Here is a 15,614-nt window from a genome sequence, read left to right as displayed (position 1 = left end):
CATAGGGGTGCAACACAGGGTGGTCTGAGTGGATCCAGGTGCAAAGCCTTGCTCTTCCACCTCTCCCCTGCTCTAGCTCTGCTGCTCTTTGGACCTACTCTTCTTATTGGCATAAAAATTAGCCAAGGCTGAGTGGAAGGTGATTTGCCATATTCTGGGTTGGAATGCTAAATTGGCCCAGTGAAACTCAACAAACACATGGCTAAGCAGGACCTCCTGCTTTCAGCCAAAGGGCTGTCAGCCAAGGACTCCTCCCTCTTGTTACAAAGGAGTCCTACTTTCTCCCTCACCAGAGGGAATACAAGCCAGGGCTGCTGTGATCACCTGCCGAATCCGTTCCTCAGTGTCTCCAAGAGCAGATGCTTGCCATCATCCCTAGAGTGATGCAGGCTGCAAGAGAGACCTGAGGACTCTGGGCACAGAGTGGGCTGTAGCCACTTGGGTCAACAAACTCGCTTCAGAGGCACCAGGCTGGCTCTCATCTCCTTTCAGTTTAAAACCTAAATTCCCAAGGGCTTGTCACAGCTATGAGATAAGAGACACAACCAGGTCACACCAGGCAAGGAGCAACCATAAACAGGTGGGAATAACAAGCTTGCTAACATAGAGGGGAGAAGAAGGCCTGCTTGACTGAATTTTGTTTTTGCCTAATGTTTCGTGCAATTCATGGCCTGTTGCAAAGCCAAAATTAAACAGCCCGACTCTGAACTCACACATCCCATGCCCTGACAGCAAGCCCCCTTGCCACCAAACTGCAGGGCAGATGGCTGCTCACAGTTCCCTGCAGCACCCCTACACTGCAAAAACAAGATGGTAGTGGCCTTCATGACAGGGGCATGATGCTGAGATGGTCACTGTGCTCTGGTGCAGCCTAGAGGCTGTTGAACAAATGTTAGTTTCATTTGAAACAATTCCATTCTCTCCCTTGCCCAGGTACTTGCCAGACCCTGTGGTAAACTCAACCAGAAGAAAATAACTGTAGGCACAAAATGAATAATCTGTCGATTTAGCTCTTGGAGCAGGCCCACCGTGGGGTGAGGTGGGTGCCAAGGTGAAGAAAGGGGTGAGATGATGCAGAGCACAATCAGACACAGAATTCAGGTAGTGGCAGCATCTGTTCCCCTTCACTGGCCCAACCTTCAATGACCTGGGAAGAAGTCCTGCTTCCAAGTCAGCAGAACTGAGAACACGGATGAGATTTAGAAGGGTTACTCATACATCACAACCCTATCCTCAAGATACTTCTCATAGCCAGGTTTCCTAAAGACAAGAGGAAAACAGATCACCAAATCAAATCCATGTCTTTCTGAACACTGAACAAACACTGATGCTGTATTTTACACTCCTTACAGAACATTATACTGGGAACTTCAGTAAGAACTGTCCATAAATAAACTCCTTACGTTGGAAGTTGGCCTTTTCTTCTATACAGATCTGAAAATAGTAAAATCTCTTATTGTTGCCATGTAACAAACAACTGGATTTTCACATGTTTCAAAGTCAAATTTCCACAGACTTCTGCGCCTCTATTTTTAGTGTGCTTTTCCCAGTAAGAAGGAAGCAAAGATCTTCCATAGCAGCCCAATCACACAAGAAACTAACAAAAACATCCAAGCTATTTCAGCAAAATCCAAATTAAGTATATAGAGGTATTTAATCATTAAGGGCTAAGAGCTGACATCAATGCTGAGGTTGCTCTAGATTTTCTGTAGATTAGTCCCTATGTATATATATATATATTTTTTCAAAGCACACACTGCTTTTCAGACAGAGTAAGAAACAAAGAACCATCCCATCCTTGTAAGGAACAATGAACCCTTATAAATATCACACCAAAAGACAAAGTGAACATGGAGGTTTCATAATTGTTAGAATTCTCGCTAAGGCGGAAGAAAAGATGAGCTCTGCCTCAGTTACAATCTTTAGATCCTGTAACAACACGAGCAGCTTGAAGGCATGCAGCAACACTATAAATCAATGAAGCAGGTCCTAATACTGGGGCTGGGTTACAACTGAAATAGAATGTTGCATCAAAGACTTAAAACTTGATACAGTATAACAGTGTGGAGGACACACTCTACTTGCATGGAAGGAGCTGACCCGGCAGTCTGCAAGTTACAGTTTCAAGCTAAATGCAATATGCAACAGGCGCTGCCTTGCTGCACTGGATGCGCTGCATACAAGACTGCAGCCTCACAAGCAAACAACTAAAGGTACGTCAGCATGGAGGAAAAATAAATTAATAGATGACTTTCTGATCTGCCCTTTTTTCAGTATCGCTTTCAGTACTGGAAGACCTGAATTTCCTCCTAGGTAATGACACGCATCCTGCAGGTTGCTGTCTGTCCTCCAGCTCTTATTTTCTACTTACTTTCCTCTCCAGATGCTATAACCCCAGCTCAGCCAGTGCTGCAGGTCACACAGCAGCATCACTGTCCTCTCTTGACCAGGGTAGGATAGAGGTGGAAAGCAGCAGCTCAGCGGGATGAGGTATTGTGTCATTCCTGCCCACTCTCAGCATCACTAGATTGTATTTTCCAGATGTGCAGCACTGACATAAAGGCTGAACATGGGTAACGGGCTGCAGTGAAATCAGAGCACTGAGGAAAAGGGAGAATGGAAGATTTTAGCACCACAGCCAGTGGTACGATCAGGACTTTTTGGAGGGTACACGATCATTTGCTATGGCACAGCAAACCATTTAAGTTTCCACACATTTAAAAACAAACAATCAAACAAAAAAAACCCACAACCTCAAGGCAATATTTTCCAACCTTTCACTAAGAGCAGGGGGCCAAAGCCACAAATCTTAAAGGTCTTCCACAGTTTTATTATTAGAAGTAGGAACCCTACTGATACCGATGAGTCATTTGTATTGGCGGAAACCAAGAACACCCATTTTCTTCATGTGTTACAAAGCTCTCAATGCGGTTTTCTATTCATTACTGGTCAAAGCAGTTGACTAAAAACAAAACAAGTGACAAGAGCTCACCTTTTTGTTATTAAAGCCTATTTTATACCAGCTGATTTTGTTTATCATGTTTTTAGAGATTTAAAAAACAAGGAAAAAAAAACACAGAGGACGACTGAGATCTCAGAACTCAGTAGCAGTAAATCCAGAACTGCAGGAGGATAATTCACTCAGCTGATGTAAGGGCTTTTGTGACACACTGAGAAAGCAAAAAGAAAGGAGGGAAGAAAAAAAAGCCATAACGAGATCAGTTAAAAGCCCCTAGTCAGCAGAAGCTATCATTTTAGGATCTGTATGAGTAATCAGAAGGGAAACCGTAAATAAAGAAACAGTTGTATACAACAGGGCAAGTTTTCATCCTCATGCAAATGAAGGAATCCTTCCGCGCTGTGGCCACTGTTACTGCTGCAGAGGTTGAAGCCAGGCTCTAAGAGACAGGAAAGTTCTGAGAATTAAAGACAGCTACAATAAAGGTTTTTAAAGGTTAATCAGAATCCTTTGCTGGCTTCAAAGGTTTCTGCCACAAAAAAAAAAAAAAAAAAGAGCTGTGGGGTAGGAGCCTGTAGGGCTGGTAATTCTCAAGAGAATTGAAAGAGAAGAGAATACTTGCATGTGGGTCTTGCTGTATCCAAACTGGGTACAATGTATTGGTGGATGTTTTTGGTAAATCAAACATCCCATTCATAAAACCAGAAACAAAACAAACCCCAAAGGGTCAGTCCTGCTGGACACGTGCCGCATCCAGATGCGCTTCAAGCAATACCCATCAGCACTTCATGCAATGCACCCAGCCAAACAGCAGCTAGCCTGAATGGCAGCATACTTCAGTCTGTCTAGGAAGACACCACAACGGAAATGGTGACCAGAGAACCAAAAACAACCTTTGCACGAAGGGTCAGCTCTGCCATGCTCCTGCTGTGGGCAGCCGACGGCAGGGAGCTGCGGGCTGCACCAGACACGTGAGTCAGCAGGAGCAGCCCGCAGGAACTGCTGACACGTTGGATTGCTCGCACACGCGCCCAGCACACCTACTGCTAAACAGAGAGCAGGCAACATGCAAATCGGGCCAAAAGTACACCTCCACACTTACAGTTCCTGTTTTCCTAGTTCAGGCTTCAATTTTAAAGCAATCACTAATGAAGGGGGGGAAAAAAAAAAGAAAGAAAAAAACACAACAGAAAAACAACCCTCAATGGATGTCAGCTATAATAAGTAGCTATGATGAAGTCTCAAGGGTCATTTTGTTTTAGTTGCTTTTATTTAAACAGACATAACTGCTCTGCCTCTTTTCCAAGATGAAAACTGCTGCCGTACAGCCTAGAAAAGCACAGTGATGAGCAATAGGCAGCTCCTCTTAGCAAGACCCCTGAATGTGAGCACCACAACCCATCCACCCATCACCACCCAGGCTGTGCGCTGTCAAAGCTCAGGATCAAACATCAAGCCTTGAACTTCCACGTAATCTCCCACTTGGGGCAAGTGGGCAGATTCCCAAGTTCTCATGTTTCTAATAACTGTTTCTTCTGTCAATAGCATAGCAGAGAAGGCTATTGTTCAAGTGACACACAGATTTCAGAAGTAAATCTCACAGGAGCTGCCCCTTTTCAGTTTCAGCACAGCTGGTCATCCTCAGGTTGTTTCCTCTGGCTTTCCCTGTGACACCATAGGGAGCAGAGGAGCCTCCCATGCCCTATTTTTGACTGATAGTGTTAGGCTGTGCACGCAAACTCACAGAGCACAAAGGTTTACCAGAACTTCATCCCTTCTTTCTTTTTATTTACCTGTTCAGAATGTGCGGTTACTCTTTGATCCACACTTATTACTTCTGGGAATGCAGGAGCTTCAAGTCCATTGCTGGCCACAAAGACATCGGTATGCATTCCACTGCTCGCCTGCTTTAAAATTATAATTCATAGCCCAACCGTGGCACAGTGAGTAGCACTCTTTTCAATATACTACAAAGATGTTTCTGCCTAGCTATAAAGCAAAATGAACACATTGCAACTCAGCTGGCTGCATTCATACATTTTACATCTTCTCAATGCGAGCTTCAGATGAATGCGTAATGTTCAGGCAGCTGCCAAGGTTAATGTCTTTTGGCTAAATTTAAAGAAACGATGACTTTTTTTTTTTTTTTTTTTTTTTAAAAAAAAAAAGCCGAGTGAGCAATTGAACACTATTCTGAAAAACCTCAGGGAATTATTGGGGGTGGGTGGGAATCTACTGCCCATTCAGCTGCTACAACAAAACCGTGTGGGCACCTCTTCAAATATCTGCAGAGAACGACAAGGACAGGCACTACAAAGGCCCCATTCCCCATTCTCTTCAAGCATTTGTAGTCAGAAGGAGCCCTGAAGCAGCAGGAGTAACCTGGGCTCACAGAAAGCCTATATTTCAGTTTAAATTGAGATTTTCCTCTGCACATAAATTGAATGGCTTGTGTATTTTCTCTCACATACTCCAGCCCAGAAACCACTACTATACAGTCAATTACACTAACACAGACCCAGAACCAGCAGAGATGGAAATTCAGACCCAGAGGTGAGAGATGGAAGGAAGCACCCGTGCCTTCAAACCCCAGATGGATCAGCTAAATGCTGCAGGTACGTTCCTTTAGCTTGTAAACTGAGAAACCATTCAGGGAAGCACTCCTTTGAGCAAAAAGGCATGCACGCTTTGATTTGAATATATAACCCGTGTTCATACAACCTAAACAAAAATTGCAAAAGACTGATTACAAATCACGTAATAAGCGCTACTCAACTTGCACCAACAGCTTATTGCACAAAAATGCCATTACTACTGAAATCATTACTCTGCATGTATTACTTACACATCTCCTTTTTCAGCTGGAGTTCCAGACACTTATTTGCCACATTCAAAGATGTCTCTTAAAAACAAAATATCTGTGCATGTGCAAAGAACATCATCAGCACACAATGAGAAAACACCTCTTTGTGTTCTCCTCCAAATGCTTTGGAAAAGGTGGGATCGTTCATTTTCCTTTTTCTGGCAATATTTCTTAGGGGAAGCAACTCTCAGGCAATCACAAACAAACAAACAAAGCCCAGCTATCGCACTTCAGAACAAAAACACAAGCAAAAAAAGTTTTAGAAGAAGAAAGGGCAAGATACTCCTGCCACACACTGCACACCACACATCGTCTGCGGGGAGCTTTATTTCCAGCTCTTTGTCACTAACCACACAGACGGAGACCAATACATAAGATCACTGGCGGTATGGGAATTTGATTAAACTCGTTAATCCCACCACATCTCTGAGGCCATCCACAATGCCTAAGGTTTACCACGATTTTCTCATGCTAGGAGCATCAAGTCCATGCCTGTTTACTGGAATTTGGACTGTCACTCTGAGCCAGCATCTCCAACTTTCCCTTGTAGACAGCTAAGAGGAGCTGCCCATCTCCTCCTGCAGAACAACCAGCAGAAAGCACAGCAGGGAGGAGCAGAGGGTGTCCCACCCACATCCTGCGAGACACCAACACCAGCAGATGTCCCAGATGCACCCCAGGTGAGGAAGACTGAGACAACTGCCCCGGCTTTCTGTTCCCAGTGCAGGGTCTGGCACACACCAGTGGGGATTTGTCCGTGTGCCCACATCACTCATGTCATTGCAGCCATCACTGTCTTTCCAATTGGGAAAGTCTACATGAATTGCACAGTAAGCACGCGTTGGAAGGGGAACTTTATGGCTTGCTGGCTGTCAGGCACAAAGCCTTGTAAAACACTGCTTTAAAGCAGTTAATACAACAGCCCCATGGACAACAGCCCAACATGCGGTGTAGTCATTTCATTCTGTCCACCTCAGTGCATTTTGGCATTGACACACCTGGAGATGTCAATGTATCCGAACACAGCCAACCTCCCCCAGTGGCACCGCACAGCCTCAGACAGTCCCCAACCCAAAATGAGCTGGAGACTCTAAACACCCAACTACAACAAGCACAACTTTAGAGACAGATGCAGTGACTTAGAGAAATGGGTTTACATTGAGAGAACACCGACACACCTTCAGCTACGGCCAACTACACTTTCACAACCACTCCGCCATCCCAACGCACAATTCCAATGGGCTGCCCGCCACTCCTGCTTATTATTATTACCCCGAGCAGCGAGGAACACGCTCTGCTCCACCAGGCTGGTGCCAGCTCCCAGCACACCCAGAATAGCCCACAAATAGCCCGTGCCACATGAGGAGCGCTGCCACTTCACACCTCGCCACGCGTTGCGGCCGTGCTCGGCATCTCCCCGTAGCCCTGAGCCAGCGGTGAAGGAGGGAAGTGGAGTGAGCCCAATGTGCACCCCAATGAGCGGGGGTGGGAGCAAGGGGGTGGGCACGGCGGTGGGACAGGGCCCATGCCTACACACATATGCGTGTACACATACGGGTACGTAAGTACTGCGTGTATATATAGGCATATATATATATATACACACGTATGTATGCGTATAGACAGACGATACGTACACCCAGAGGACCACTTGCGCTCCCCCCGTTACGCAACGCGTGGTTCCCCTCGCAGCGCTCCCGCACCGCAGCCCCGCGCAACAGCTGCTCGAGGCCGAGGAGGGGTGGAGAAGGAGGAGGAGGAGGAGGAGAGGAGGAAGGCTCCCGCCCGCCGCCGCCCCACTCACCTCGCCGCGCCTCCGCTCAACTTTGGGGGTCGCCGCTGTCGCTGAGCTGCGGCCGATGGGGATCGGGGAAAGGAGTGCTGCTGCTGCTGCTGCCGCCTGTTGTTATTGTTATTGTGTTTGGAAATTGTTGTTAACCGCTCTCTCTCTCTCTCTCTTGCGGTCACCGACCTACAACGCGGCCCACCCCGTTAAATACCGGGGGGGTGGGGGGAGGTTAATTAAAAAAAAAAAAAAAAAAAAAAAAAAAAAAAAAAGCCGCGACCCGAAGGCTCATCACATGGCGCTCGCTTTGAAGCAGCTGCTCCCTGAGCCGGAGCCGTGAGGGGGAAAAAATAAAAGGGGGGAAGGGAGGAGGAGGAAAGGAGGGGGCTGGCGGGGGCCGGAGGAGGAGAGAAAGCCGCAGCGGAGAGAAGAGGAGGAGGAGGAGGAGAAGGGAAGGGGGGAGCGGCGCTGCCGGAGCGGCACCGGGGCCGGCGGCGGGGGCAGCCCGGGGCCGCTCGGCCCGGCCCGGCACGGCGCGGGCGGAAACGGCGGCGGAGGAGGAGGAGGAGGCGGCGCTGGTGCTGCTGCTGCTCCGCGGCCGCTGCTGCCCCGCTCTGCCGCTGCCCGCGCCCCGCCGCCAAGCGCGCCCCGGCCCGGCGCCGCCCCCGCCCCTCAATCGCTACATTGTTGACATTCGCCAGGCTGACATCATCCTCCCCGCCCCGCTCCATTCACAACAACGCTACGCCAACAGCGCAGCGCGCCCTCCTTCGCCCGCCTCGCTCTCTACGCACGGAAACATGCGTACGGCCGCTCCGCGAATAGCGGCGACGAGGACGCCCCGCCTCCCCCTTGCTGCCCAGGAGGGGGGCGGCGCATGCGCTCGGCTGGCTCGCTCCCCCCGGGCTGTGTGTGTATGTGTGTGTATATGTGTATATGCGGTGTTACAGCCGGACTCCGACGGCCGCGAGGGGCTGTGGGAGCCGTAGTCCACCACGAGGGGCCGTTGGGGCGGCCGCCATGGCCGTGGGGGTCCGCTGTTTAGAGCTTCGTGCCCGGCTCCCGGAGCCGGCGGGCACCGGGGATGGAGTCGGGGGGTTCGGGCCGGCTGAGTGGTTTGGAGGGAGGGCGAGGAACCCACCCGGCCGGCCCCGGCTGTCTCGGAGCCCCGCTGTTGATCCTGGTGATATTTTACGCGCTCCGCCCCTTGAGAAACCTCATCCTCCAGCTCTTGCCAACCGCAAGCGTCCAACAGTCATGAGTCAGCCCTGCCAAACATCATAGAGGAATAGATAAGTGCTCCCGAGATTAAAAACAAAAACAAACGCCCGTGAGGCCGTCCCGACGCGGGGTGCTGCCTGCTGCTGAGTCTCGGCAGCGAGGCCGTAGTGTCAGCAAACGCCGATAAAGAACGATGCTGACCCGCAGCTAAACGCGAGCACGTTTGGTAATTAACGCGTGCCTGTTTACTGTTTCGTAGCCGTTGATACATGTATCCATCCCGGTTTTCCCCCTTTACTACGCTGTGCTTTCCATGTTCTTCTCGGGGCAAGGAGTAGTTCTTGTGTTGAACTGAACTTCGGATCTCACCGCTGCATTTTTCCAAGTCAACTTAATTACAGAAAACTGTGCAAAGAGACCATGTCGACACAAAATCAGCTCTGTGCATGTGATGTCAGACATGCCCTCACTTTTCAAAAGCAACACTCTCCCCTAGTTTGCATTTTGAATGGTTGTCTGCTCGTGTAAAGCAAGAAGCATTCTGGTTTAGCAGCATGTTACCCCTGTGTTTTGTAGCTGCGTGTGGCAGCAGATTGATGTCCTGCTGGAGAATCTGACTGATAAACTTCAGTTTCCCTCTGCAAGCGATGCTGGTGCAAAGCCTTGCTCACAAGTGCACGTAGGTTCTGGTTCTGCAGACATATGTAGTGTTTAACACATGGCAAGTCCCACGGTGTAGTGTCATGTGCTTAAACACTAGCAAGGCTGGGTCTCTGTGTCGCCTTGTTTTTCCTAGAGACACAAAAATAGTTTTGTACTGCCATGAGAGATAAAAATACTATATTCAGAAGGGCTCGGATAAAAATAAGCCATGCAGCATTTGTAATGCTTTAGTTAGCACTCTGCACACCCATTATGTCACTGCATTCAAAGTGCGCATCCTCTGTTGTTTACAAACTACGCTGCACAAGATGCAGCTCCAGGTAAGTCAAAGCTGGTCAAGCAGAAAACTCAGCAATGAAAAAACCTGCATAAACCTCTGCCCAGGGTGCACTATTCTGAAAAGCACAATAATTACTATTTGTCTTACTGACCAGCATTTTTAAATGCCCGTTACTGTTTGACGTGAAGTCAGCTTAAAGTGATTTGACTGTAGCCTGTTTGCTCTCTTACTAGTAAACTGGGTGAAAATCTGACAGTTGATTTTCAAAGACAGGAGGAACGTTGCACTAACAGAACGAAATCTACCATTAGAAAATGCTGTTTTTATGACAGGCACCTTATATTTTAATGCACTGGCTTCCTAATACAGCCCCTAAGAGCTACTGTTGCGGTAGCACTTCCAGCCTGATCCTGTTTCGATTGCAATCAACTATTCTCACGCCTCAGTTTTTGTAAATGTAGCTATTCCTGAATCTTTTTCTTTCTTTCTTTCTTTCTTTTGGAGCCAGACATACCTCAGACAAGTGAGTTTTATGAAGAGGTGTTGCATACGGTCTCTCGAAATGATCAACCGTTCGTCAAGAAAACAGTGACAAAACAAAGTGAGAGTAAATGTAGAGAGAGGCAGAGTAGAATTTAACCCACAAATGCTTTAGGAATAATTCACCCAGAATGCCACAACAACATTCTCCAAAGAAGGCTGCCTCAATAGGTCTTACAACCAGCTTCATCTCAACTTTATAGGTGTAGTTCCTTACTACATATCATCTTTACCAATGTCTTAATTAGGCGGTTTCCCCACAGCACGCTGACTTCATCCCTTCACAGAGAACTGCCTGGCTCAGCTTGGGGCACTTGACCTACTTTCCAGTATTTGCTTTATGGATAACACAAATCTTTCCAGAATGTTTGAAATATGGATATCTATTTCAGTCACATTTCCTATGTATATTGAAAAGATTCTTAACGAATACAATATTGTAAAACACGTCCCAACATCCCTGTCTGAGATCTCATTTGCATATCAATCTTGTAAGTTGAATAGTCTTAATAGTGCCACTTGTTGGAGAGCACTATGTATTGCAAGCTATTTCAAGCACGTATTTATGAAACAAATTGCTTTTTCCTGATAATGAGTAATTCCTAATTTAAGGTGCTGCAGGAGGAGATGAAAATACTGCACAGGACAGTTTCTGTTGCAGTCTCAGCTCCAACCAGAGTGACCTGAAGACTCTCTGAGCAGACAACATGTTGTTAGTGGATTCAAAATCTTATGCAACTCCATCTTTATAGTGGTAATGAAATAGCAAAAAAGGAAAATAAGACAGGTTAATCTAATTGAGAAAATGGTCATTTCCTTCCACTGTACGTTTTACCCTGCAGCTCTAGGGGGAAAAGATGGGCTTTCCTGGATAAGCCCTGGTCCTACTCACAGTTCTGAGTCATTATTGATAATTATGCACATACATATTCTCCTGGGTTATGCAGGTAGAATTCATGAAATTGCATCATTCTCTTTGCAGTGATTAAGAAATACAGGGTTGATTACTGATTATGCTACAGGCACCGCGTATCTTTTTGCAACCAGATTCTAACACACCCCAGGTATATTGCGTTTCCAGGAGCACTGGCAGTATGAACAGCACTGAGTCAGTGACTGTGACAGCTAAGAAGGAGACACTGTCGTGGTGCACGATATCAAAGATTCACAATGTAATATCTCCACAGCATGGCTTGACGTAACATGAAAAGCTTCACAAAGGAACATTTGCCATGCACAGAGCATCTGATCTCCGGTGTGATATTTTAAGGAGACAGCGAGATATCGTGTTTGAAATATATTGAAGTATTAACAAAGCGTTGTTGCCCAGGCTAAAATTATTGTGTCAGAAGGCAAGGCAGAAAAAAAGGCAGGTGCTGACCTTTAAAAAACAGTGTGGAGATCGTCACATGAAGGGGTTCTCAAGGAGCTGGTGCCTTCAAGAAACTGAGGGTCAAGAATCATTCTGCTTTACATGGAGTGCCCAAAGCCCTTTGTGTTGTTAGTAAGACAATTGTTAAGACCCAGTAAAAGCAGTGAACAGTTCAGATTGCTTGCTTCCTAGGGTTGCTAGACTTTGATTTGACATAGAGCAATTAGAGAAGAGTGACTGCAACACCTATCTTTGTTAGACAAATTGGATGAACGGCCTAAAAATTATTTTCAGTGATTATACAGGAGATTAGAATTTGTCAGCCCCAGAGTGACACAGTTCTGACAGCCTTCTGCTGTCTTGGAGCTAAGTGCTCCAAGTATGGCCCGCAGTGAGTCCTGGAGTCAGCTGGTGAGGTTAAGGTGGAGTCAGCTGGTGAGCTTAAATCTTAACCATTTCAGAATTTATATTTAGAATTGCATTTTTAAATACAGTATAAAACTGCACTGTACATTAGCTTCTGGAAGTCAAATCATAGAATCATAGAATCACCAAGGTTGGAAAAGACCTAAAAGATCATCCAGTCCAACTGTTCACATGTTACCAATAGCTCCCACTAAACCATGTCCCTCAACACAACATCCAGTCGTTCCTTGAACACTCCCAGGGTTGGTGACTCCACCACTTTCCTGGGCAGTCCATTCCAGTGCCTGACCACCCTTTCTGAACTGTAATATTTCCTAATGTCCAGCCTGAGTCTCCCCTGCCGCAGCTTGAAACCATTCCCTCTGATGCCATCACTAATGACACGAGAGAAGTGGCCAACCCCCAGCTCACTATAACCTCCCTTCAGGAAGTTACAGAGTCTCCCCTGAGCCTCCTCTTTTCCAGGCTGAACATTCCCAGCTCCTTCAGACTTTCCTCATATGGCCTGTGCTCCAGACCCCTCACCAGCTTTGTTGCCCACCTTTGAACACATGAAATCTTTCAAATCCCCCAATTCTGCAAGTTTAGATGATCCCTGAACCTCCTTCCAAGAACAGGGACATTCATAATGACATACTTAAATCACAGTTGTTTAAACCTAAGAGTCGTTCCAGAAGTTATCTGAGAGCAAATGTAGGCAAATCCCAACCTTGTTTTAGCTAAACTTACCCTAAATGTTTGTTTGTTTGTTTATCCAAGAACATCTCCTCTTTCTAATCTGGAAAATGATGTGAAGACACCTGCAGCAGACCTTAAGAACACAGACCTTGGCAAGTCCATCATGCTGCAAATGAAAGGATGCACAGGAGAACTGGGAAAAAAGTGCTCTCTGCTGAGCATCACTCAGAGAAAGAAATCCTCTAGGCCTGGAAAACAAAGAGAGCATGCAGAGATTGATCTAGGTGTGATGGGGTGGCATTTGTGCTCCAGACACTAAATACCAGGCAGAAAACTCATTCTGGTTCCAGACCTCATTCAAAAGCACAGAGATATTTCTGAGCAATCTCAGTCCCAGTGCTGATATATGAGGGCACACCAGTATTCTGTGAGGATTTAATTCAAAGTTATGATTTTGGGAAGGAATGGAAAATGGGAAATAAAAAAAACCCAAAAAACATTAAACCTATTCCCTGCTGAGAGATTACTATTTTTAAGGAGCCTTTTACTCTGTGCAGTCTTTAACATCAATGAGAGTTTATGCACACGCACCAGTGGCTGACTAGACCTGAATTCATTAATTAGAGTAAAAGCCTTGAGGTAATTATTACTCACAAACAAAAATACTGGATTGGCAATGACTCTGAATCGTTAACACATGTAATTCTGCTTTCACTGGGTAACTGTAACAGGCTTCGTGTAAGTAAATTCCTCTTGGGCTGGGCTGCACAACCACATTGTAGGACATGCTGCTGTTGTTGTTGAGGACACTGCAGCGCTTTCAGAGAGAGCCAGGGAAAGTGACACATGTACTCATGCAGGGACATAAAATATAAGGTTCTCAGTATCACAGAATGGCTTGGGTTCAAAGGGACAATAAAGATCACCTGGTTGCAAACCCCTGTTGGGGCACAGGCACCTTCCACCAGGTCAGGTTGTCCAGAGTTCAAAGCCTGGTTTGACAGTCCTATGTGGTTTTATAATTAAAGGTACTTCATGCATGAAACATGGATGGAACACAAGAAGTCTTTTGCAGGTTGAAAATGTTTTCTGTCTGAAATCTGCTGGAGAAGGACAAGCAGCACGCATAGACCGAGCAGTCAGCAGATACAGCAGCCATAGGGACACAGCAGCCTACATTGCTTCTGGTGGTCTTTTACCAGGTGCCGAAGTATTTGAGATTCATTACTGTTGTTTTCACTACATTAGTGAACACAGTTTGATTTGTTTACTTATCACACAAATTGCTTTTGCCTTTTTCCAAAAAGGCTGTAGGAATTTCTTGCAGTTTGAGCATAGGAATGGAACAGAACATTTATTTCTGGAAGGATGGAGATAACTTTTATATTAAGAAATATTTACCATCTGTATTCACGTATTTTCTGATTAATAGGTAGCATTGCTGAAGTGTTTGCATTTAAGGGAGAGGTCAAGTCTGCTATTGTTCTGTTTTGGAGGTGAATGCAGAGCGCATTGGCTTGCAGTGTGCCTGTGGTTTTTTTGTAGCTGCAGAAAATAATTGTGACCCCTGATTAAGAGAGTGATTTAAAACTGCTCTTTGCTGTGTTAACTTGAAGTTGTGAACTCCAAAGGTCTGCTGTGAATAGCCTATGAATAGAAAAGGGGCTCTGCTGGAACTCTCCATTATGTTTGAAGTGTGTAGAAACTGGAGATTGAAAAGACCCGCCAGTTCACTGAATTCATTGCACAGGCAAGACAGAAACTCTTTGCACAGTGATACCCTTCCTATATTTCTCAAAGAGAGAAAGAAAAAGAAAACATGTTGAGATGTTTCTGGAGAAAATGCTTTAACACATTGCAATCCATTAGGATGTCTGTATTTTGACCCAGCCTGCCATCGAGGCAATTTTTGCATCAAATTTTCAGTGTCAGCTGCAGAATGACTAAAATATTAAAGGCTTATGGAGAACAAAGATGATTTATTATATATTTCTTGCTCTTACACTGAAAGGAAATATTATTTAGTCCACAGCTATTGATATTCTCATGTTCTTTGAATAACTGTTAGCTTAGTGTAAATTTAAAAGTTGGGAAAATATACCAGAGGTTGGTTATATATATTTATTACTTTTAAATAAGAATCCCTCCCAAAATAAACAACTGTCAACCTGCATTGCTTGAAATTCATATAATGGTTTCAGCAAAAGCTTGAAAGCAATCAGTAAGGGAGCATAAGCTTGGTGACATTTGGTGATTAGTGAAAAGAAAAAAAGGAAGGGCTGCATATAATGACAAGTTCCATGAGAAGTTTCAATCATCTGATAATTGAACCCAATTTAATTTAACTAGATGTATAGGACAAGAAACCTTTCTTTTTTAGTGGACTTCCATGGGAATTGATATAGTTCCTCAAAGGAACAGACTCACTTTCTACAATTTATGTATGGCACAGCCTACTTTTGTCTTTAGCTTATGAAATTTGGTCTAGTTTGTTGTTGCTGCTTTCTTTGTTAAAAGGTAAAATGCACACTGGGCAAATGTGCTACAGCAATTTGCATAAAAAGTGATGACAAAGAACAATTAATTCCTCATTATTATGCAGCAAAATGCTACTTTGCTCCTAAGTGACTGTGGAGTACAGTTTTTCCTCTGTGTGTAAATTTGTTTCAGCATTATTCTAAAAATAGGACTTAAGGGCCCTCTGCACTCTTTATAAATCAGGGTCTCCGACACTCCATTCAGCTCTCCGTGGAGAGATTTTTTTTCTCACGCGCTCTTAACACTACAAGTATCGCCCAAAACGTTCATCACAATAATAAGCATCAG

At 45.5% G+C, this 15,614-nt stretch overlaps 1 protein-coding gene across 4 annotated transcripts in view; it reads right to left on the bottom strand.

Annotated features, from left to right (window-relative positions):
• Positions 1-8,099, bottom strand: part of BACH2 (BTB domain and CNC homolog 2) — a 180,521-nt gene extending 172,422 nt beyond the window's left edge. For all 4 annotated transcript variants that reach the window (XM_015858930.2, XM_015858928.2, XM_015858931.2 and 1 more), the window contains exon 1: positions 7,627-8,099. The gene's annotated coding sequence lies outside the window, so the exon portion shown is untranslated. The remainder of the gene's footprint in view (positions 1-7,626) is intronic.
• Between the last annotated feature and the right edge of the window lie 7,515 nt (positions 8,100-15,614).

The sequence above is a fragment of the Coturnix japonica genome, chromosome 3 (genome assembly GCF_001577835.2).
Source record: "Coturnix japonica isolate 7356 chromosome 3, Coturnix japonica 2.1, whole genome shotgun sequence".
In the NCBI taxonomy this organism is placed as follows: domain Eukaryota; kingdom Metazoa; phylum Chordata; class Aves; order Galliformes; family Phasianidae; genus Coturnix; species Coturnix japonica.
The sequence above is the reverse complement of the archived record's forward strand: the minus strand, read 5'-3'. Positions and strand labels throughout refer to the sequence as shown.